General features: G+C 40.2%; 1 pseudogene across 1 annotated transcript in view; it reads left to right on the plus strand.

The window, feature by feature from the left end:
- LOC149247453 (uncharacterized) overlaps positions 1–13,500 on the plus strand; it is a 95,180-nt pseudogene extending 81,680 nt beyond the window's left edge. Inside the window, exons 4-7 of the transcript XR_016266629.1 lie at positions 3,815–3,823; positions 10,751–10,792; positions 12,813–13,061; positions 13,174–13,500. The product of XR_016266629.1 is annotated as an uncharacterized LOC149247453 (transcript). The remainder of the gene's footprint in view (positions 1–3,814; positions 3,824–10,750; positions 10,793–12,812; positions 13,062–13,173) is intronic.
- Positions 13,501–25,895: the final 12,395 nt, after the last annotated feature.

The raw sequence follows: 25,895 nt of genomic DNA on the forward strand, positions 1-25,895 counted from the left end.
TTTTCAAGCATCGACTAAGTGAGGGTACTGTTTTCTCACTTGTCCAATCTCAATCCACTTTGCACTACTCAACTTTGAACCTTTGAGCCCTATTCTGAGGTACTCAACATCTCCTCTACGCACCGTCCTCACCTTCCTATCTAGCACTGTGTCTTCCTGCAATTCATTGAGATATTCAGGTAGCAGGTCATCAATAGAAGGCAACTGACTTTGCTCTTCAGGATCCTCAATCAGTGAGGGTTCAAACAATCTCAAGCAATCTGCATTTACGACTAAGTAGATGTGCATGTAAGCTGGTAGATCAAGGCAGAAAGCATTCTCACCAATCTTCTCAAGTATTTTGAAAGGTCCATACCTGATAGGCTTTAGCTTCTTACCTGCACCTTGCATCCTATCCTTGTTGATATATAGCCAGACTTGGTCACCAACTTGGAAACTATGCTCCATCCGTTGCTTGACATGCCTAGCCTTGTATTTGGCTTAGCTCTTTTCCAGCTGTTCCTGTATTGCCTGGTGGATCTCCTAGATTTGTTCAATGAACCTAGTTTCCTTTTCCACATCGCTATGTCCCTCAACTGCAGTATCTTTACCAAAGACAAAATCCAAAGGAGACCTTGGTGTGAAACCAAAACAGGTCTCAAAAGGAGATCTCTATGTAGAAGAATGTTTTGCTCTATTGTAAATATGCTGCACATAACACAAGTGTTCATCCCAAAGCTTAGGATGTTTGCTGCAATATCCTCTGAGTAACTGGATCACTGTCCTGTTAACTACTTCTGTCTAGCCATCAGTTTGTGGATGAAAAGTTGTGCTTTTCTTTAGTTTGGTGTCCATCACTTCCCACAGACTTGACCAAAACTTCCCCACAAATCGGTTGTCTCGATAAAATATAATAAAAGTGGGTAATCCAAAATGAACCCACACATGTTCAAAGAACAATTTTGCAGTTTGTTTAGCTGTAATCTGTTTATTACAAGGTATCAAAATACACATTTTGCTGAACCTATCCACAACAACATATGGATAATCATGACCTTTTCTAGACTTAGGCAGTCCTCCGACAAAATCCATGGAAACACTTTCCCAAGGGTGAGAAGGTACTGGTAATGGAGTGTACAAGCCTAGTTTTATGTTGCTGGGCTTGCTTTTAGCACACATAGTACACCCTCTTACATATCTAGAAACTGTATCATTCATTTTTGGCCAATAACAAAATCTTTGCAGCTGTGCAATTGTTTTACTTACCCCAAAGTGACCTGATATCAGAGAAGTGTGTGCTTCTCTAATTATCTTTACCCTGTCAGTTTGTGGAATGCAGAGTTTCCCACAATGGTATAAGAGTCAGTCCCTCACATGATAATTCGATTCTTCTACTTTTTTTCCTTGACTCAAAGTTGCATATACATCTTTAAAGTCTATATCTTGGGCATATTGTTCAATGTAGCTTTCATGTAGCACAAAATTATGTTTAAGTATAGTAGATGCATTTATAATGGGTCTAGATAACATGTCTGCAACTTTGTTATGTATGCCCTTTTTATTTCTGATGACTAAATGAAACTGTTGTAGAAAACCCATCCATCTGTAATGTCTTGATTGTTGCAACTTAGTTTGGGAGTGTAGATATTGAAGTGGTTGATGATCAGTATGTATTACTGTCTCTTTTCCCATTAAGTAATGTTTCCACTTTTTCACACTCTGAACTAATGCATACAATTCTTTATCATATGTAGGATAGTTAACTACTATAGGATTAAAAGTCTCAGAATGATAACATATGGGTTTACCATGCTGTGTCAACACTGCTCCCATGGCATAGTCACTGGCATCTGTTTGGATCTCAAATGGTCTTTGCAGATCAGGCAGTGCTAGTACAGGTGATGTACTAATCTTTTCTTTCAAGGTGTCGAAGGATTTCTGATGTTTGCCTCCCTACTGAAACAACTTGTTCAATCCTGTTAAAGTAAGGGAGCTTCAATTGAGGAAAAGTTAGAAATGAACTTCCTCCAATATTGTGCTACTCCTAAGAAGCTCCTCACTTTTGTAACAAACTTGGGTTTAGGCCAGTTTACAATGACTGCCACTTTATAGGGATCTATTTTCAATTCACCACCCCCTACTATATGACCCAAGTAATTTAAAGATGTTTTGCCAAATTCACATTTTGAGAGTTTAACGTGAAGTTTCTCTCTTTTAAAAACATATAATGTCTACTTAACATGCTTTAAGTGTTCTTCCCATGTTTTACTAAAAATCATAATGTCATCCAGATACACAATAACAAAATCATAAAGAACAGGTCTGAGTACATCATTCATTAATCTCATGAAAGTAGCAGGAGCAGTAGTTAAGCCAAAAGGCATAACCAGCCACTCATACAATCCTTGCTTTGTTTTGAAAGCGGTCTTCCATGCATCTTGTTCTGCAACTCTGACCTGATGGTATCCACTGTGCAAGTCTAGCTTGGTGAAATAAACAACTTCCTTCAATTGATGTAAAAGATCATCTATGCAAGGAAGGGGATAGCGATTTTTGATGGTTATCTTATTCAGTACTCAGTAGTCAATGCACATTCTCCACGAGCCATCTTTCTTTCTCACCAAAACGATTGGTGACCCACATGGTGATGTGATAGGCTTGATGAACCCTTTCTCGAGCAACTCCTGCACCCGCTTCTTGATTTCAGCATTCTCTAAAGCAGACAACCTGTACATTCCAATGTTAGGCAATGGAGCATCTTGCTGCAAAATAATATCATGTTCTATTTCCTTTTTGGGTGGCAGACCTTTAGGTTCTTGAAACAAGATATCATACTCTGAAACAACCTTTTCTATATCAGCGTGCTGTTTAGCATTACAGCCCTCAAATACATTGGTTTTATTAGGTTTATTTTCCTTTACAAACATAAGTAAGAATTGTTTGCATGAATTTATCATTCTTTTCATCTGCGCTGAGTTTATGAGAGTATAATTATTCTTAAGTTTATGAGTTCTTACAAAGTATTTGATTCCATCTTTAACAAGTAGATACTTGTTCTCAACTCTATAGAATATAGTTTTTCTATCATACAAGTAAGGGCTTCCTAAAACAATTCCACATATATCCAAAGGAATTATGTCTAACTCAAGCTCATCTACAAATGCTGACCCAAAAGAAAACTTGAGTTTGCATTGTCTAGTCACTTGTAGTTGTGCTTTATCATTCAACCATCCTAATGGGTGTGGTTTTTGTGAGGTGTAGCTGCTAATCCCACTTTATTTACAATTGCTTCAGAAATTAAATTTACTTGTGAGCCACTATCAAACAAAGTATCAATCTTGTGATATTTGGAAACAACTCGAATATGGAAAAGCTCATGTCTTTTTCTCTCATTTTCTTCACCAATAACAGATTGAGCAGAATTACTAGTAGATGCTTCAGAATTCTTACCTTTTATACCTCTAGCTACAATGGTTGTTTCATCTCCCGAGTTTGACCCCAAATCTTTCTGAATAGCTGCAGCAGTCTTCTTCTTCTTGCCCTCGAACTTCTTAGGTCTCAGCTCTGGATGCAGAATCCAACAATGCTCATCATCATGCCCATCCCTTTTACAGTGAGTGCATGAAGCTTTGTTTTTATGTGCAGTGTTAGCCTTCCTTGCTTTCCACTTCAGCTTTCTTTTCTCCTTGCTCTTGCTTGCAGTGGGTTGGGATGGTCCCCCAACTTATGGATTTCCATTCTTTTCTCTAGCTTCTAGATGAGTAGCTTGTGAAGATACCTCATCTATACTAGTGGGATTAAACATGAGGATGGTATGCCTCATGTAGCTGTGTAGACCACCAATGTACTTCAAAAGAGTCTCTGGTGAGTCTAATGAGATTCCTAGAGTCAATGCTCTCTTTCTAAATTCTTGAGTGTACCCTTTTACACTTTTCCCTTTCAACTGCCGAAGAGTTTGCCAACTCATCATGGCTTGTTGCATGTAGGCTAATGGATAGAATTGCTTTTTGATTGCAGAAACAAATTCACTCCAGACAGAGATGGTCTTACCATGTCTTTTCCTATCAGCTTGGGTTCTGCCTTCCCACCAAACCAAGGCAGTGCCTCCTAGGCGTAGGCTTGCCAGCTGAATTTTGCTCTTGTCCGAGTCGATGTTCTGTACTCTGCAATAAACCTCAATTTGTCTAATCCAATTGTCCAACTTTTCAGCATTTAATTCTCCATCATATATAGGCAAATCAAATTTAACATCTAGCTTAATCAAAGATGCTTTCTTATTATGCACAAGGCTATTAGGAGGTGTGAGGAAGTTTTCCTCTTTCCCTTTTCCTTTGGAGTGGTCATGGAAGTGAGACTCATCTTCTTCTTTGTCTTGTTTAGAACCTGATGAATCTTCATCCTTATGCTTTCTAAAGTCCCTATACATTTCTTCTACCATGGAATTTATAGCTAGGAAACTTTCTATGAATTGAGGGTCTAGCCCCACAGAACCTTCCTCTAACATTGTCTTCCGAGGATAGACTCTCCCAATTTCATGATTAGTTTCGACCAACTCTCCTTCTAATTTGAGCTTTGATCTAGTGAGAATTCAACAACTAAACCAACACAAGCTTGTCTAACCTTACAACCTAAAGCTCTGATACCACTTGATATGTAAATCACCCTATGAGTGATCTCAGTTAAAGATTTATTAAATGAAGGTATTACAGACTCATGTGCTGGTGTGTCTATGTTATTTAGGCAACATATCGATCAGATTGCAAATACACAGACACTTGAAATGTAAAACAACAGAGAAACACATTAAGCAAAAACAAGAACACAAGAAATTAATAAGGAGTTCACCCTATCCTCCAGGGCTACATCTTCGGTCTAGCTCTCAGTGGTGGCCTTCTTTTATTGTGTCTTGAAGCAGAGAATTACAATGAAGGAGCTCAATATGAGTCTCCTGAAATAGAATTGCTTGGCAGGGTGGTTCTTGGATGCCCCAAGCCACCAGAGTGCATAGACTCTTTTCCTTACCAGCTCTTTAACCTCTCTAGTCTTTAATGGAAGGAGTCGAATGTGGTGCTCAGTCCTAACAGATCCTCTTAGGGATGGCTTGAATCTCTCAAGCTCTCTGGTGCTCGACGCTGCCTTTGGTTAGCTCGACCCTCTGTCTTCTTTCTGCGTTTTGCTTCACTGTCTTTTCTTTGTTTTCTCTGTCTTCTTCCTTTTCTTCTCCGTCTTCCTCTCGGTGTTCGATGTCCTCTGTCTTTTCTGTGCATGGCTTTAAAACCATTCGATCCCATGGTTGTTCGATTCCCCTTCCACTTCTATCGGATCGCCTGCTACAACTTCGCTTGGAGTTCCTTGTCTTGCGTCATCATCAGGCTCACAGGGAGTGGCCACTTGTCCTCCTGCAACTACACCAGCTTGCTTCATCGGTTCGGTTTCTCAATTACGTCATGGAATGAGTCATCTGCCACCTTGGTAGTCAAATCAGATGTCAAATTATTATAGATCGCGGCTTTATCCCCTGTCGATTCTGGCTTTCCCATCGGGCACTATCTCAGCTGTTAGTACTAGATCCCCCATATCTGATGCCATTTTCTCATTTCACGTGGTTGACTTGCTCAACCATTAGCACATGATGAGCAGTGGTTTTCTCTCTCCTCCGCTTGCCACACATCGGGCGCTGAGTGGAATCGCTCCTTTTTCACCAAAACTGCTTATCGCCCAAGGGTGCCCCTGATAAATACTGTCGGTTTTTGGAGCGCGGGTCCCGCCTTTACCTTTAGCCTTTTTCCGCACGATTTTCTCGGCTCTCATGCGATTGAGTGCTCGGGGCCTCTCCTTCTTGAGGGGTTTTGCCCAGCGATGCCGCTAATCGCGCATCAAAAACTGCCTCCTTTTCCCGATCCGGGCTTCCCAGGGGCTAGTTTCGCCTCCTGCGCAGTCTCCATGGGCCTCGGTCAATGCGCTTTGACCGAGGTCCTCGTCATTCCATGTTGGCTGCTAATTGCCACTATTTAGAGGTGTTTCTGATCGCTGCTCTTAATTCTTTGAAGTCTGTCCCGACCTGATACAGTGATGGTTCTCTGATAACTCTTCTTGGATCCAATTTGGATCAATTTGCTATATTTTTTGGAGGATTTTCTGGCCCCTTTTCCAATCAAAATTGTTGAGAATCTGACATGAATTTTTTGCAATCACAAACTTGAGTTGTGAATTCTCCATAATTTGAATGTGTCAGAATTTTTTAGTATAATGAATTCATATGATTAGTCAAAATCCCAATTTAAACAACACGTATGAAAAATTGAGCAACAAAAAAATTGACCCAATTTCTACAAAAACTCAAAAGTATTTAATAGTTAAACAATGTAATAATTTTAGTAGGAGTATTCTAATGTGTCGATGATTTTGAATTCATTTTTCAAGCCATCCCTTTGCTGACGACTCCCCTCCGAGTCCAGCTTTGCTCTATCTCCGTCTTTGTCTCAGCGCAATGGCTTCGTTCTGTCTCCAACTGCATCTCCGCTCCTTGGCTCTGTTACCATCTTATTCTTCGTTTGTTTCCCCGTACGATTCAACATTTTCCTACCCTCCGCCCTCATTAATGCACACAACTTCAAACACTGAGATTGGAATTTCAAAATTTCAACTCTGACCCACGTTCAGAGCCATTTGTTTAGATACCAAACGGACGTGCATGACACCCCTGCCATTGTCGACTTTCAGTGTGTCTGGTTTTCAGTGCATCTACAAGTGGACGTGCCTGCAACTAAAGGAGTAATCATTGACACACCTATGAGCAACGATAGATTTTGTTTGAGGAATTGTTTGTTATCCCTCTTTCTCTCCTTCTGTAACTAATTTTTGTTCTAGGCTTTAGTTTAATGTAAGCTACTTATCCCTTACATTTCACACTTATGTTTACAAAAAAATTACATGAATGGCTTCGACCGTTTGTTTCAATATTTTTGTTCCTCAAATATTCACAAATTTTCAACATACACATGTTTTTGTTAAGTTTTTGAAATCCTCTAGTTATTTTACATTCTAGAATAAGCTTTTGACAAAATCATTTTATAGAAGTTGAACATGTGTAGTTTTAGAATTAGGTTTTGACGAAAACATTTCATAGAAGCTTAACATAAATACAAATACTGTAGTTAAAATTCTGGACTTAGTTTTTGAGGAAAACATTTCATAGAAGTTTAATATAAATTTGAACTCACAATTATTTTCAACTCGTTGATGTGTTTTTGCTAACAAAATGTATGAGTCAATAGTTGTAGATGGTACATCATCAAAATTCACACCTCATTAGATTTTGAGAATAATTTGTTTTCACCGTTAGTGTTTTTAGATTGCTAAAAATTTTGTCAAAAATCGTTCGAATTACAAATTTGTATTATTGATATGATATAATCTGAGTGTTTTAGGGTTTTACAAATTTGTATTATTGATATAGTATAATCTCGGTGTTCTAAGGTTTTATAATAGCAAGGAATTCATTAGTAAATTCAAAAGTGTAATTTAAATAAAAAAAAATATTGTGAATTCACCATCAATTATAAAGCCAAATATTTGGCTAGAAATTGTTAGAATTATAGATTTCAGTCCTTGAGAGTGTATAATTTGAGTGTCTTATGGCTTTTTCAAGAATTTAGATCCATGTATATATTAAAAAATGCAATTAAGTAACAAAAAAATTGGGATTTCACTAATAATTCTATAGTTGGATTCCAATTTTGATTGTTGAAACAATGCAAACAATTATATAACATGATGCCATTGTTGTGGCCACTTGCCCATGAGTTATTACTAGAAAAATGTCTCAGTCAATAGTTGCAGATGCAACACCATCAAGACTCACACCTCATTGGATTTTGGGAATAAATTGCTTTCCGGGATAGTGCTTTTGGTTTGCTAAAAATTTGGTCAAAAATTGTTAGAATTGTAAATTTAAGTTATTGAGATGGTATAATATGAGTGTTCTAGGGTTTTTTAAGAGCCAAGAATTCATTTGTAAATTCAAACGTGCAATGTAAATAACAAAATATTGTGATCCCATCATCAATTGTAAAGCCATAAATCTGGCCATAAATTGTTGAGATTACATATTTTGGTTCTTGAAACTATATAATTTGAGTGTCCTAGTGTTTTTTAAAGATTCTAAATAAATATATTCAAAAATGTATTTAAGTAACAAAAAATTGTGATTTCATCAACAATGCTATAGTCAAATTCTAATGAGATTATTGAATGATGCAAACAATTATATATCCTAATGCCACTATTGCTACAACTCGCTAATGTTCCATTATTGACAAATGCCTTAGTCAATAGTTACATGTGCAATATTAAGTTTCACAACTCATTGGATTTTTTGGGACAAAACTTCAATGTTGCAAAAACTTATTGGGTAACTATTAAGTCAACTCAATGGGTTGATGGGTTATTGTTAATGTCTCAGTCGATAGTTGCAAATGCAACATCATCAAGGTTCACATTTCATTGGGTTTTGGGAATAAATTGTTTTCAAGGCTAGGGTATTTTGGATTGTTAAAAATTTGGTTAAGATTTGTTGGAATTGTAAATTTATGTTATTGAGATTGTATAATTTAAGTATTTTAGGGTTTTTAAGAGTTAACAATTCAATCGTAAATACAAAAGTGCAATTTAAATAACAAAATATTGGAATTCCACCATCATTTTGAAGCCATATATCTAGCGAGAAAGTGTTGGAATCATAGATTTAAATTCTTGAGAATGTATAATTTGAGTGTCCTATGGTTATTTTAGGGTTCTAAATCCATATAAGTAACAAAAAAAATTGGGATTTCACCAATAATACTATAGATGAATTCCTATGATGATTGTTGGAATAATGCAAACAATTATATAAATTGATGCTACTATTGCTACAACTTCTACTAGGGGCATGTTGTCATTGCCTCCCATGCAAGTTACATCATTAGAGGGAAATTAGATTATTCTTATTTAAAATAATATTATATTATCTTATCAATAAATCATTATATAATTAAGGCATAGTCTTACTTAGAGACAAAATAGTCTTTTCACCATGATAACAATACAATTTCAAATAAGAATGTGATTTTTTGTTGTTTAATACATTTTTGAATACATAAATAGATTCAAACTCTTGGGCACTAGAATTCTAAAAATTAAACAGTTTCCTTTATAAATTAGATTATACTTATAATTAATATTAAAACAATTTTACCAACTTATAAAAATTAACTGTACTTATCATTTTTAATATAATCATATATAAATATTAAAAAAAATTAAAAGAATAATTTTTCTTCTTCTATTTTAAAATATAATTAATAATATTAATATTAATCGATATGATATATTCATAATATTATATATAAAATACTAAAAAAAATATTTATATTAAAAAAATTTAAAATATAAATTAATTTTAAAATAAAATTTGTTATGGTTTCCCTATTTAATGACATGTCATGACCGTTGCTGTGGTTCTTGTTTTCTTTATTCATGACATATCATCACCGTTATTGCCACTAGATGGGGTGCTTTCAAAGTCTTTGAAAGTAATTCATGTATCGCACACAGGGCCCTCTTGGTGGTCCTCACATGCAAACAAGACCTGCGTACTATCTACACATTCATAATTCTCTGCATTAATAACCGCGTAATATTTTCTTGGTTATGTTCCACCTCTTGGTAGCGTGTGAGGGTTATTCAACTCATATGGACAACCTCGGGGGATTCATCAGTGTGTGCGTTATTTATGCGGTTTAACTATTTATTAAAAAATGGTATATAATAAGATAAGATGAGATAAAAATCTGGTCCCGCCGCCGCCACCCCCCAGATATGCCTCTGTCTCTACTAGCGCATATGAGTTTGTATCTACCACTGTTCTGTGGAGTTGTCTTTAGTGTGATTTTTTGGAGATTCCGGTGATCGAATCCGGCGCAAAAAAATTAAGGTTAAATCTTGATTTGTATTATTTAAAATGGTTTTTTAATTGCATATTTGGATTCAGCACCCTGAAAAACCTCTAGGATGCTTTGATTGTGCAGAAATTACCTATCAACCTTGCGATTTCAATAAATTGCTGCCGGATTTTAGAGAAATTTGACCGGGAAAACCCACCGGAAAATCTTCCAAAAAATCTCACTAAAGACAACTGCCTGTTCTAATCAGATGGCCTTGTCAAAGCGTTTTCACTCTAACTGGCCAGGTCCAAGGCCAAGTTCACAGAGACAAATTTACCACCTAATAGGCTCGGAAGACCCGTTTGTCCACATTAACAATTGTACTGAGAAGTGGGAACCCCATAGAAACCTCTCATTGATGTTTGCGATATCAGAACAATTGGCCCTCGCCCGGGAGGCGATACCAGTCACTGTCAATCAGGGTAAGGTTCGTTGACAAAAAGCGAAACGGAGAAGATGATACCGTACGAAACGATCCCTTAAAAAATTAAAATTTCCAACCTCCGTGGGCCCTACCCTCCTTATGATATTTTGGCACCGACATTGTGGTAACTCGATGTCGGTTACATCTGACCATTGTGGGCATGGCACGTGTACGGCGTGTAGGAGCAATCTGAGAGAAGCAAAGAGATCTTCACACCACCACACCAAAACTATAAATACCACATTCTCCTCCCTTATTTCCATCCACTGCGCTCTGTGTTCTCTCCATTTGTTGTTTGTTATATCATCTGCAATTTTTACCAAGTTATTTACTCGTCTTAATGTTTTAAATTAGTATTAAGATGGCAGAAGAAGCACCAGAGCACCAGGACCGAGGTATGTTCGTGTTGGTGTACATGCACTTAGACTAGCTGTGTTGGTGTACATGCACTTAGATTAGCTCCAGTTAACTTATTGCTTGCATGTGGCACATGTACACATTAACATAAGATAAAGCACACTTAGCTTTAGTTAGCTTTAGTTATTGCATGTACAACTAAGCTTAACTTAGTTGCTTTTATGTATTTATTCTAAAACTAATATTGGAGAATTAACTTTCATACTTTTCTCAATTCTTGCTCGCTTCCTTCCTTCTCTTGCAAGCTTGTTTATTGTTTTGCAGATCTAGATCTGTGTATCTCAAAAATCTTACATGGTATCAGAGCACAGGGATTTGTCATCAGTGCACAAGCAATTTTATTTGCAGGTTTAGAAGATTGAAGCAACAACAAAGAATGGAGTCTAAATTGGAGTTTCCACAATCGGCAATTCTCACTCCACATAATTATTTCGAATGGAAGCCAAAGATTCAACTTCATCTCAGAAGTAGAGGCTTATTTCGAATAACCATGGAAACGGAAGTTGAACCAACATCGGCAATGGAGAAAACAAGATATTTCAATCGCATGGACGAGGCCTTTGGCATCCTATGTTTATCTATTTCTCTGGAACTGCTATTTCATGTTGAATTATGTTTAACTCCAAATGAAATATGGAAAATTTTGGAAGGATTGTTTGGAAAACAGGATGAAATGCAAGTTCACATTCTCGAAAATGAGTTAAACTCATTAGATCCGAGAAACTTTGAGAACATTCAAGATTTTTTCACAAGGTATAAAGCCTTGTTGGTTCAGCTGAAAGGATGCGGGATCGACAAATCCAAGCAAGAAAATCAGCTGATTCTTTCCATTTTATCAAAACTTGGTCCAGAGTATGCAGAGTTCGTCTCTACATTCCACACAGTCAAATCTGCAACTGGTGCAGCTTGGAAGACACCCTCACTGGATTCTTTTATTTAGTCTTTGATGCATGAGCAAGATAAGCTCATCAAAATGGGCACACTTAAAAATTCCAAAGCGCATGCACTTACTGTGCATGCAAAAGGGAAGAAGGATCCTGATCCAAGAAAGGGAGGACATCCCAAACCCCCTGATGGATCATCTGGCTCAAAGGAAAGGAAAGGAATGAAAGGGCAATCGATGTGAAATTATTGCCACCGTGGGTTTCATCCTGAATCTGCATGCATGACGAAGACTATAGATCTTATGGCGCAGAAACTCCACCAACACAATCTTGGAGACCACATTCTTGAGAATGCTTAGAAGAAGTCTGGAGAAAAAGCACCAGATCCAAGAGGTAACGGGCATGCTTTGATTGCTCTTCATTCTGCACCACAAGAATGGATCATCGATTCAGGAGCTTCACATCATATGGCTTCTTCAAAGGAATCCTTTTCTTCTCTACATGCATACTCAAGTCCTCCCATTCTCATGGGGGATAATTCTGCAGTTGCAGCAACTGGACAAGGAAGAGTGCAATTCGAAGATGGAAGTTTTGATAACGGGTAGTTCAGCTTCTGTCATTACTAACATCAAAACTGCATTGCATAAGCGGTTTTCTAGCATTGCCTAGCAGTTGTCTTTTCTCTACTTTTGCATTATATTTTGAGGGGGGGTTTTCTTCCCACTGGGTTTTCCCTCTTTCCTCCTTTTTATGCATTGTATATGGGTACCTAAAATGGCCGTGTTGTCGGGACTCATTCATTTTGCATCACACTCACCTAAGTTATGCTTAAGGGGGGGTGTTGGTGTACATGCACTTAGACTAGCTGTGTTGGTGTACATGCACCTAGATTAGCTCCAGTTAACTTATTGCTTGCATGTGGCACATGTACACATTAACATAAGATAAAGCACACTTAGCTTTAGTTAACTTTAGTTATTGCATGTACAACTAAGCTTAACTTAGTTGCTTTTATGTATTTATTCTAAAACTAATATTGGAGAATTAACTTTCATTCTTTTCTCAATTCTTGCTCGCTTCCTTCCTTCTCTTGCAAGCTTGTTTATTGTTTTGCAGATCTAGATTTGTGTATCTCAAAAAATCGGCTTATTCGGCAAAAAGAAGGAAGATGAGGGAAAGAAAAGTGATCACATTGTGCAGACTCTTGCTCGGACTGAGGCTGCCTCTTATTATCCATCTGCTCAGCATGGAGTCGAACACGGCCACGGTCATGGTCACGAGGGCCAGTTTACCCATGAGGAAGCTGAGCAACAGAAACATACGGGTTTGAAGGGAAAGCTTCACCGCACGCACAGTTCCAGCTCCAGCTCTGTAAGTCTCTCTTTCTTCCTAATTCTTTTATTCCTCACTCATCGCTTCGTTTCTTTATACTTCGTCTTTTTCCTGTGAATTGAGAGATGAGTTTATATATAATTAATTGCAGTCGAGCGATGAAGAGGAGGAAGGTGGAAAGAAGAAAGGCGGCGGAAGGAAGAAGAAAGGGTCGAAGGAAAAGCTCCCCGGACAGGGATGTGAAGAGGGGAAGAAGACGGGACTGGTAGATAAAATCAAAGAAAAGATTCCGAGACAACAGGAAAAGCTCCCCGGGGACGGAAAGCAGTATTCCGGGCAGCATGGAAAGTAGTATGCTGGTCAGCATGGGCGTGAAGAGGAAAAGAAGACGGGCATGCTTGATAAAATCAAAGAGAAGCTGCCGGGACACCATAACAAGAATGACAGGGAATAGTAAGAGAAGAAGCACCATAATTAAAGATAGTGTAAAGAAGACCCCCTGCCCATATATGTGAATCTGTGTTTACTCCTTCAGGGCGTTGCTTAGGAGCATGCATGGATGGGAATAATGGTATGTGCGTGTTGTGGGGTTTTGATTAGCAATGTGTTTGTGTTAAGAGGGGATCAATGTTACGAGTGTAATCCGATCGATCCGCATTGCCATTGGTGATGTCGGAATTTGTGGTTTTATAATAAATGGGGTTTCGTGTACGAGCTTACCTTCAGCGTCTGTCCGATGTATCGATTAAAGTTATGAATATATTATAATTAGTATTTTCATGCGACCAAAATTGCAGTTCTGTTAAGGAAGGGAATCGTAACGTTTTTAGTTGTAGCCGTTAAGATAGCCAACTCACTTTTTAGTCAGTTTTTTTTTTTATTGTGTTGTAGTATTTTGGATATTTTTTTTTGAAAAAGGAAAAAACCAACGTACTTTTCTTAATATAAGAGTTGTTTATATATATCACCTGGTTTATTAATAATTTTTTTAAAAAGGAAAAAACCAATGTATTTCTATCAATATAAAAGTTGTTTACATACTACACTTTGTATATTAATTACGTTTGGGTGGGCATACACTATTCACCCCAACCAATGAGAATGCTCTTCTAACCAATAGCATTGTGATACATGTTTGCCCTTCCACCAATAACATCTTGCTATATGTCAAAATAAATTTCTGCCCACTGGCCACTTGCTCCATCCCGCTATACTGCTTTCTCCTCCACCTTTACTTTTCATGCACGTCTTTTCCACCTGCAGAAACTCTGTGACACACCATCCCAACATGTGTCCTTCTAAGCAACATCTTGATCCACTTGCAGAAACTCTATGACATGCCATCCGAGCATGTGCCATTATAAGCAATGAAACTAAATAAAGGAGGGAAACAAGCTCTTAAAGTCTAATGGTCTGCAACTTGCAAACATTTTATGACCCAACCAATGGATAAGAAGAAGACCGAAAATAATGCTTGCTTGGATTTCCTAGCAAATTTCTCTTTCTCTTTGCAAGAGGTGCTTGTACTCCACTATTACGGTCTGCAGGTCAATCTAGCCCATCAGTGATACCTTTGGCATTGAGAATAATGGATGCGAATAATGGTATGCATGTGTTGTGCGGTTTTGATTAGTCATGTGTTGTGTTACAATAGGGGATCAAAGTTATGAATGTAATCTGATCAGTCGACATTGCCATTCTTACATAATTTGGTGAGATTGGAATTTGAGCTTTTGTAATAGTTGGGATTTCGGGTCCAAGTTACCTACGCGTTTGTCTGATTTATCGGTTAAAGTTATGAATATAGATTACAAACAGTTTATGTCACCAAACTTTCAGCAATTTTCATGACAACAATCAGGATATTTTTAGTCTCAACGAGAAGCTGCAGTCTAAGTAAACTCCTAATTTGATGTTTTGTTTTTTTAAGATATATTTATGTTTGCAAGTAAATTACCTTTTTAAGTTTTTACGTGATTACGGTGTCATCTCAAATTATTACGGGTTAATAACAATAAGCAGATTTTTGGGAGGCATAATATTTACATTCAAATAACAATTGATATGACTCTTACTCCAATGGAAAGTTATTTGAGTGTAGAATAGTGTTAAGGGGTGTGGTGCTTAAGTGGTAAAGTTTTACTTTGAAAATACATTATTTAATTTTCAAAATTGGGTCCCATTGCTTAAACTGCGCTTATAATTTAATTTATCTAATTTTTCCACCATGTAAAGCATTAAGATGGATGAAAAATATTATAATGATCCAGTCCATATCATACCTCCTCTTTTTAGGATGAATTTCAATTTAGTAGACAACCTTTTATAAAGCAACTATAATACCATATCATTCACATAAATGTTTAAGTAATGAGATGTAAGTCACAATATTCATACAATAATTGTTCATTGAAACAATTATGGAAAAACAACATGAAAGAGAGCTATTGATTAATAACAATGCAAGAACAACCCCATTCATAAATAATAATGATAATTGATAAAGCAAAAAAAAAGGATTTCAATCAATTGTAACACATAACATATGTGAATACCCCCACTGCAGGTGCATAAACCCAACATTGATCGGAAAGTGTACAAGGAAAATGGAGGGCACAAGACACCTTACCAAGCCATTAAAATCTCGACACGCTAACATTCAATTCAACATGCTCCTCGCACTGGTTAACTATGCAAGATTGTACCCTGCAAGTTGCTTCACTCAAGGGAACATAATGAAAATCATTCACTTGATCATCTTGATTCATAATAGCTCATTTGAGAGTCATAATGGCTCATCACTAGCTCAGGTCATGCAAGACAAGGTTGTCCTTAGGTTGATTCGTCATCCCTCCTCACGTCATCCTATAATGATGTCAACCTTTGCAGCTCAACATACATCCAAAGCAATAGTGAGTATGTAAGCAATTACAAGTAGAAGCAATTCATTTATTATAATTCTCTCCTCTGAGTCGAAAATTGGTTCATTCACAAGCCTACTTTGGTTGTCTCGGCAATGGAATATCCTCATTATAGCAGGCATCATGCTCGTACTCTCCAGGGCTTAATTTGCAGGGTGGTTATGGTTCTTGTACTGGCCTCCTGACCTCACAGTGTATATCTCACCAATTAGTCGCTTTTTTGGTTACTTAATAGTTCACAGGTTCTAAATCAAAGGAAAACGCAGGAAATTAGGCACAATGACATCTGAGATGTTTATGTGGCCATGGCTCCAAGAACCTGGATGATCACTACAGGGATAACCCTTCATACCCACCACAAAGCCAACTCGGTCAATGACTTTGCTCCAAAATTGGTAATTCGGCCAATTTCACAATATTACAATCTGTTCCACCACTGGGCACACTCTCATTACCATATGAAGAAACCAGGGGACTTGGTCACATTTTGTAACGCCCTGCGGCTTGCGAGTCGCCCGGGTGCGCCCATTGAATGAACGAGCTAACGAAGTAGGCAGAAACATGACCGAGCGGACGAGGCATACTAATGCGGGCGAGGTGCGGTTGCTTGGTTTATAGGTGCGCAGGCTAGACGAGCTACCCGCGGGTCGACCGAGTGTCGTTGTGAATGGGCGGGCAAAGGAGGGGGCGGTCCCGTGAGCTGGGCACGCCGACCCACTGTTTGGACAAGTTTTGCAACAAAACAGCATGTCGGCTGGGCGAGTGAAACGAGTCGACCGGGTGGCACGACTCGCCTAGCCACCATATATATTGTTGGTGCGAGTTGGGAGGAGGACAAGCAATTCGACATCGCTCATCAACCGAAGTGCGAAGGAGTGCGAGGAGCCGCAGCAAGGCGCAGAACCACGGGTTGGTGATGCACCTGCTCGTTGGGCAGACGGACACGGAGCTTGCACGAGTTTGGTGAACGGTGGTGAATCGGGTGGAGGGTTGCATGAAGGCGCCCGCCCGATGGGTGAACGAGTCTGGGTGGAGGGTCGCATGACGCGCACCCGCCTGGCAGAATTGTGAACAACCCACGGGTGCACGAAGGCGCTCGCTCGATGGGTGGAGGGCCGCACATAGGCGCCTGCCCAATGGGTGGAGGGCTGCATGAAGGCGCGCCCACCCGGTAGAATTGTGAACAACTCACGGGTAGGAGCTCGGGTGGAGCGCTGCACGAAGGCGCCCGCCCAACTCGTGAACGAGTTGTGTGTTGCAGTGAATGGACCAACCAAGGGTGGCGGGTGACCCGGGTGTGTGCGCCCGTGCACGCCGAGTTGGGCAAGTCGGTTGAAGTGTGGATTGTGTAGGAGCAACCATTGTGCAAGGTGTGCACGAGGTGGGTGCCCGTTGGCAAACGACACGGGTATAACGCTGGTGGAGCATTTGCTCCCGGTCATCTATATTTTCATAAACTCATAATAAAAGATTATTATTGCATATGATGGTGTCCTCTCTGCTGTGTTGAATGTTTATGGTTAAATGTTTATGATGTTAATGGATTCCACACATTAATATTGTTAATGAAAGATGATGAATGTTAGGCGTAGTTCGCAAAGTAACTTGACAATGGAACATATTAGCTACTTAGGCGGTGCCGCACGGTTGCCAATTAACGAAAAACGAATTGGGGGCATGACAGATGGTATCAGAGCTACTTGCAGAGAACAGACATGTATGCAGGAGAAAAGTTATGGAGAAATCGTGGATTAACAATTTGGGTTTCGTGGACTTGATGGTTCATGGCAAGACCATTCAAGCTCTGGTGGACACAGGGGCCACTCATAACTTCATGACGACATGGTCAGCAAAAGAGGTTGGACTGATGATCTTCCCATCGAATGTGGAAGTAAAGGCGGTGAACTCTTGAGCTAAAGTGGCGGGTTTGGCACACGAAGTGCCTGTGCAGATAAAAGACTCAAAGGGTTAGTTGGATTTCACAGTGATTGAGATGAATGACTTTGATATGATATTGGGGCAAGATTTCTTGAAGGGAAACAAGGCAATTGTTGTCCCCTTCTGTGATGAGGTGTTGTTGGTTGGACAGTCACAAAATTGGAATTTTCCCACTCATAGGCAAAGGCGAGAAGTCAAGGTGCAACATGTTTCTACACTAAGTTTGGAGAAAGCTATGAAGGAGTCAGATATGGAGACATATGCGGTGATGTTCAAGGGAGTCGAAGGTGATGGAGTGGGGACGCCTGTTCCAGCTGAGATTTCTGAGGTACTGGCCAAATATGCAGATTTGATGCCTGATGAGCTACCAAAGAAGCTTCCACCAAGGCGTGCAGTGGACCATAGCATAGAGCTTGAGCTAGGGAAGCAACCTCCGGCTAAAGCACCTTATCGGTTGTCAGGACCTGAGTTGGAGGAGTTGAAACGACAGTTAAAGGAGTTAACTGATGCAGGTTTCATTAGACCTTCAAGGTCCCCCTATGGAGCTCCGGTATTGTTCTAACGGAAGAAGGATTGGAATGTGATATGGATGTGCTGTGATTACCGTGCACTGAACAAGCAGACGGTGAAGAACATGTATCCTTTGCCATTGGCTATTGATTGCTTCGACAAGCTTGCGAAAGCCCAAGTGTTTTCCAAGCTAGACTTGAGGCATGGGTATTATCAGGTGCAGATAGCTGAAGGAGACGAGAAAAAAACCGCGATAGTAATGAGGTATGGTAGTTTTGAATTCCTTGTTATGCCATTCGGGTTGTGCAATGCTCCTGCTACGTTTTTCACTTTGATGAATGATGTTCTACGTCCATACTTGGATTCGTTCGTAGTAGTATACTTGGACAATATAGTGGTGTACAGTGACAACATGGAGGATCATAAGAAGCACTTGGCGATGGTGTTCGAGGCACTGAAGGCAAATCAGTTTTACTTGAAGAAGTTTAAGTGTGTGTTCGCTTAGATCAAGATTTTGTTCCTTGGACATATAGTGGGTCAAGGGTACATACAGATGGAGCCGAGCAGAGTGAAGGCGATTGAGGACTGGGTTGAACCGAAGAATGTCCATGATATGAGGGTTTTTTGGGCATGACCAACTACCAACGGAAGTTTGTAGAGGGGTACTCCAAGGTAACATCATCACTGACATACCTATTGAAGAAAGACAAGAGATGGAGTTGGATGGATAAATGTCAGGTGGCATTTGATGATTTGAAGAAGAGGATGGTTACAACACCGATACTGAAGTTGCCAGACTTCGAGCGACCATTTGGGGTACACAAAGTTGCTTTAGATTTTGCCATAGGAGGGGTTCTTATTCAGGATGGGCATCTGGTGGCGTACAAGAGTTGGAAGTTGCAGGATAGAGAATGGAGGTATCCGATCCATGAGAAGGAGATGACTGCGATCATTCACTATCTTCATGTGTGGAGGCATTACCTAATTGGGAAGTTGTTTGTTGTCAAGACGGACAATGTTGCAGCAAGTTATTTTGCATCACAACTGAAGCTTTCTGCAAAGCAAGCTCATTGGTAGGACTTCTTGGCAAAATTCGACATGACTATTGAGTATAGACCAGGGAGACTCAATGCGGTAGCAGATGCCCTTAGCAGGAAGGGACAACTTGTAGCATTGGAAGGAGAAGACTGGGCAGCGAGGAGTAGGAGTCAAGTTTAGATGTCAGAAGAGATGTAGAATAAGCTCAAGGAAAGTGTTGAGACCGATACTCAGGCGCAGAATATAGTGAAGCAGATAAAGGAGGGGAAGACACGAAAGTTCTTTCTCCGAGATGGATTCTTGTTCTTTGGAAATTGACTCTATGTTCCAAAGTCATCTGGGCTTAGGAGGCACCTTTTGAAGGAGTGCCACGACTCACCGTGGGTTGGCCACCCAGGGCAGTGTCATTCTTTGGCATTGTTGGAGAGAGGATTCTTTTGGGAAAAGATGTGGGAGGATGTAGAGGAGTATGTACATACGTGCATCATTTGTCAATAGGACAAATCAGATACACAGAGGCAAGGAGGTTTGTTGCGGCCTTTACCGATTCCTGAGAGACCATGGATGAGTCTCTCGATGGACTTCATCACTCAGTTGACACAGGTGCAAGGGTATAATGGGATAATGGTCGTGGTCGATCGTTTTTCCAAGTATGTTGTCTTTGTTCCCACAAAGATACCATGTGGAGCCGAGCAGATTGCGAAGTTGTTCTTCAAGAACATAGTGAAGTATTGGGGGATGCCATTAAGCATTGTGTCGGACCAAGATCTGCGTTTTACAGGTAGATTTTGGACTACATTGTTCAAGTTAGTCGGGACAGAGTTGTTGATGAGTTTGAGTTACCATCTGCAGATAGATGGACAGACCGAGAGGATCAATGCATTGCTGGAGGATTACTTGAGACATTATGTGACGGCTGATTAGAAGAATTGGCCTGAACTCTTGGATGTGGCTCAGTTCAGCTACAACATACAAAAGAGTTCTGCGACATGGTACAGTCCATTTGAGTTGGTGAATGGACAGATGCCAGTCACACTGCATACCGTAGTGACAGGAGGTTTGTTGAGGAGTCCTCATGCGAAGAAATTCATGAAGGCTTGGGATGAGACCTTGGAGCTGGCACGGTTGCGCTTGCACGAAGTTGCAAGGAGAATGAAGAAATGGGCAGATAAGGGAAGACAAGATGCACACTTCAGTGTGGGAGATATGGTGTTTCTCAAGATTACCAGAGAGCAGTGTCAGCCACCTAAGGGGATTGTGAGAAAACTGACAAGGAAATATGAGGGACCATTCTGGGTGAAGAAGAGAGTGGGGGAAGTTGCTTACAAGCTAGAGCTTCCACGCCATATGCACATGAAGCATCCAGTTTTTCATATGAGTTAGTCGAAAAGATGCAGACTTGATGCTGATCATCAAGAGAGAGCTGAACCACTGAGGGGACCAGTCATGATTGTGGACAAGCCGAATCTAGAGATGGACAAAATTTTGAGTGTTTGATCTACAGGGATTGGTTGCCACATGAGATGGGAATTTCTTGTCAGATGGAAGAATGCACCGGAGGAGGAAAGCTGGGAAACAGAGGACTCACTTTGGAGATGGAAGCCAAAGATTGCAAAGTATGATAGGAAGCTACGGAGGAGAGCCGGATTTCTAGGGATGGAAATGCTTTCGGGTGGGGGAGAATGTAATGGCATGTGGCTTGTGAGTCGCCCAGGCATGCCCACCGAACGAACGAGCTAATGAAGTAGGCAGAAACGCGACCGAGCGGATGAGGCATATTAATGCTGGCGAGGTGTGGTTGCTTGGTTTATAGGCGGGCAGGCTAGACGAGCTACCCGTGGGCCGACCAAGTGGCATTGTGATTGGGCGAGCAAAGGAGGGGGCAGTTCCACAAGCTAGGCGGGCCGACCCACCATTTGGACGAGTTTTGCAACATAACAGCAAGTCGGCCGGGCGAGTGAAACGAGTCGACCGGGTGGCATGACTCACCCACCCACCATATATATTGTTGGTGCAAGTTGGGAGGAGGACAAGCAATTCGACATCGCTCATCAACCGAAGTGCGAGGAGCCGCAACAAGGTGGAGAACCGCGGGTTGGTGATGTGCTCGCTCGTCGGGCAGATGGACACAGAGCTTGCACGAGTTTGGTGAACGACGGTGAGTTGGGTGGAGGGCTGCACAAAGGCACCCGCCCGACGAGTGAACAAGTCTGGGTGGAGGGCCACACGAAGGCGCGCCCACCCGGCAAAATTGTGAACAACTCATGGGTAGGAGCTCGGGTGGAGCACTGCACGAAGGCGCCCGCCCGACTCATGAACGAGTTGTGTGTTGCAGTGAACGGACCAACCGAGGGCAGTGGGTGACCCGGGTGTGGGTGCCTGTGCACGCCGAGTTGGGCAAGCCGGTTGAAGTGTGGATTGTGTAGGAGCAACCACCATGCAAGGTGTGCATGAGGTGGGCGCCCGTTGGCAAATGACACGGGTATAACGCCGGTGGAGCATTTTCTCCCAGTGATCTATATTTCATAAACTCATAATAAAAGATTATTATTGCATATGATGGTGTCATCTCTGCTGTGTTGAATGTTTATGGTTAAATGTTTATGATGTTAATGGATTCCGCACATTAATATTGTTAATGAAAGATGATGAATGTTAGGTGTAGTTCGCAAGTAACTTAAAAATGGAACATATTAGCTACTTAGGCGGTGCAACACGGTTGCCAATTAACGAAAAAAGAATTGGGGGAGTGACATATTTCCTCCTATTGGGAACAATTTAAGGGTTTAATAATTAATTCAAAGGAACCTTTCCCTCCCGCAGAGGATTGGAAATTCGAGCCTCCCTCAGTTTGGTCTACTTCAAAATACTCCATTATGAATTCTTCGACGCCAATGGTGGATCAATTGCAAGTTCTGCGACTCAAAAGTCATACTCACCTCCTCACGTCAGGGACAAAGATTGGAAGATCGCTCTTGGTAGGAAGGAGCACCAAGCTCGTCAACTCTTTTTAGGTGCCAAGCTCCTATAACAAGTCTCATAGTTAACTAAGTTCTTTCTATGTAAAAGTATACTCATGTCAACGCCTTCTCAATCTTGTCGCACTCAGGTATACCCATCCAAGGGAAGCTCTCCTTTTTGCAAACATCATTTTTGTAGTCATGATCTGAACTGTCAATATTTCTTGCTAGACAGGCTAGTTAAGGCAAACTTATGTAATATTAAGAAGCTCTATATGTGTTTTAGGGTCGATTTCCCAACAAGGTGGTCCATAACACTAGGAAAAACACTCTGTATATTTTTGGCACCATAATATAAAGTCAAACCTTAAAACAAAAAAAATTAACATATGTGAATATCAGTGCTACACATGCATACGCATAGGAGAAAAAAATCACAAGTGGCTCTTTGATTCTTCAAAAATGTATTTTGAACAATAGTGCTAAACATTTTTCAAAAAAATGAGAACCCTTCTACTTTCTATTAGTCTTCACTAAATATATTACAAAAAAACATAAAAACAAATTTTGATGCTATTTTATCTAAAATCAATAAATTAAAAGATAAAGTCAAAGATCTAATAATGGAAATTGTTAATGTTTGTGTGGGATATCTTCAAATCATGTAGATTTGGTTCCTTCAGTATCTTCCACATAAGCCTTCCATTATTCATAATATTCATGACTTTGATAATTAACAATGGAGAATTTGTTTCTACATCAATTTCACAATCCCCCCACGGTATTTAAAGTGGCAACCCTTTGCTCCGCTGATATACCGATGCGCTGATCATCAATATGTCGATGCGCTGATGACACTTGGAGGAAAGAGAAGGGGACGAACCTGCCTTGGTTTTACCATGCATTTCCTTTGTAAATGAATTTTTGGCCCTCCCAGACGACGTCACACCATATTGGTGATTCTCCCCCCCACAATTTCTTAAGGATGGCCCATCAGGTATTGCGGGGGCCATGCAGGACTGTTGTGACTGCGGGATTGTGGGTTCCCTGAGATGTGGGATGCGAGATCTACGGGATTGCGGTACTGCAGGATTGCGGCACTGCAATATTGTGGAACTACAGTACTATAGGACTTGGGAGATGTGGGATTGTGATTTTCCCCTGGACCTTTGATTACGATTTGCCTTGCTCTTTTGGTGTTTTCTCTTTGTTTTCCAACTTTCCCAAGGGTAACTTCAATATGCTTTAACTTCTGCTCCAGAAGTCCTTTTTTGGACTTCCATATACCATTAGAAAACTCTTTCTGAGCACTAGGCAATGGAGAGGGTATGATTAAGATTTGATAGCTTCTATGGCTCAAACATTAGCATCAAACTTTATTGCTGTTTGGCATTTGAAGAAACTAATGACTGATAAAACGTTGAGTGACAACATTGGCTCCTGCTGGGGACAATGTCTTTCTCGCAAGGTCCTGAGAACCTGTAGACTAGTATCCTTCACCATTGGGGATGGAGTCAATAATAAATGAATCTTTTAATCAAAAAAATCTCCATGGGAATTTCCTCCTCAATCTAAAATGCAGAAATAAAATTCTAACAATCGAAAAGTAAATGCTCAGCTAGTGAGCTTATTTATGTACATTCCTACTTATGCACAGACCTTAATTCAGCTAAGTATGTTCAACCCTCCAATGGATCCAAGCCAACATTAGAGTACTGGACCATATGCCTTCATACTTCTAAAAAAGAAATATACAAATAAGCATGCACCATGAAAAATCAGCAAATGAAGAACCTGATACATGCTGCTAAAACAACCTCTGTTGCTAGCTTAAGAATAGGCTCATGTACTCAGCCACAGGGTCATGGAATAGGCAAGGAAAGTTTGCAGCTGCCTTAATTTCATATGCAATCTGCTGACCAATATCCTCTTGGCCAGGGCAGCCACAAACACCTTTCAACTCCTCAACTTCAGCCTTTTTAAGAAAAACTGGTTGCTAATCTTTTACTGCCCATTTTTCAATGGGTCAACTGTCTTGGAAATCCGCAACAGACTCTTCACTCGGAACTGTAAGAATCATAGATTGCAGGGTCTATTGAGGATTCTTTGCATAAATATTTCTGCAACAATTCAACTTTGGGCTCTTCTTGAAAAACTTGTTGTTGCGAGCTTTCTCCCCACTTACTGGTAAACAGATCCTTTTTCACCTTCATGCCCATTTCCTCCTCCTATGAATCATATGAATCATATATTGGAGGAGATCCTTGATCCTGCTCTCCATGTGAAAGATATGCATCATGGACTAGAGCCTCTTTGTTGACCTCGTGATGGGCCTCTTCTTCTTGTTTAGCTTCCCATAACTGGGAGTGTGGTAGCTCTGCCTCACTTGACTCTCCATCAGAATTATATTCATCTTAAGAAGGAGAAACATCAGACTCAACTGAACAAGCCCTCTAAGATTTTATTGGCAGCTCAATGGTGTTTCCTTCTTCTCTTTCTTACTCATGGGGAGATGCTTCTTGATGTGAGTAGATTTCTTCTTGGAATGACCTCTCACATACATCTTTAGCAGGATTATTTACCTCAGGAATATCTTCATCATTACAAAGTGTGCAACAATCTTCAAATGGAGCATTCGGTGGATAAAATCTTTTGAAATATTGATAGAATGTTGTACAAAAACATTTCAAAGAAGATATGATACCACGAGGTATCGTTTTAAACAAAACTCTAGCATCCTCGTCTAAATAACACTTGAACAACTTCATTTGTACATATTCAAGAAAAATACCTTGTTGCTCCATACATTCGTGAAAGTCTTTGAGGTGTTGGTAAGGTCTCATCTCTGTTTTCCCACTGAATCTAGGCAAATAGGAATTCCACTCATGACATGTAGGGACATGATTGGGATAACTAGCAATAGAAGAGAAAATACAGTGGGGACAGTTGGTTGGCCATGAATGTAGGAAGGGCCATCTTGAAAACTCCCCATGTGATTGAATTCAATTTCAAAAGTAGGGAGAGTTTTGGGCTGCTATAGCATTTGAGTGAGTATGGGGCTGCTTGAAAGCCAAGATGATCAAATAGAGATAGGGATAGTGGAGTCGCTAGGATTTTTACCATAAATTTGATAGTGGATTCGCCAAGGTGAGAGATCTTCAACCCACACTTCCCGTGCTCACCTAACAGGGGAAATGTAAAACTTTATCATACCCAGGGAAAAAGATTGTAATATGTTCCCCGACAACAGTACCAAAATGATGTTGTTGCTTCAAATCGCACCAGCAACACAAGTGCTACAAGGGAGATAGAAAGCCTCCTAGAGACAGCCTTTAGGTTGATTGTAGACCAGTGCCTAGGACATCTTAAAGAGAGGAGTTCTTAAGAGATAATCTGTGAGGGGTTTTCAGCACTCTAATTGTCACGTAAAAGGGTAATAGGATGGGCTTGGTTTAATAAGACTTCACTAAGGTAGTTTCAAGCCAACACATGGATCCAAATGCTTG

The sequence above is a fragment of the Pinus tabuliformis genome, chromosome 7 (assembly GCF_031772625.1).
Source record: "Pinus tabuliformis cultivar Carrire ecotype Pingquan chromosome 7, CPIR1, whole genome shotgun sequence".
Lineage (NCBI taxonomy): Eukaryota > Viridiplantae > Streptophyta > Pinopsida > Pinales > Pinaceae > Pinus > Pinus tabuliformis.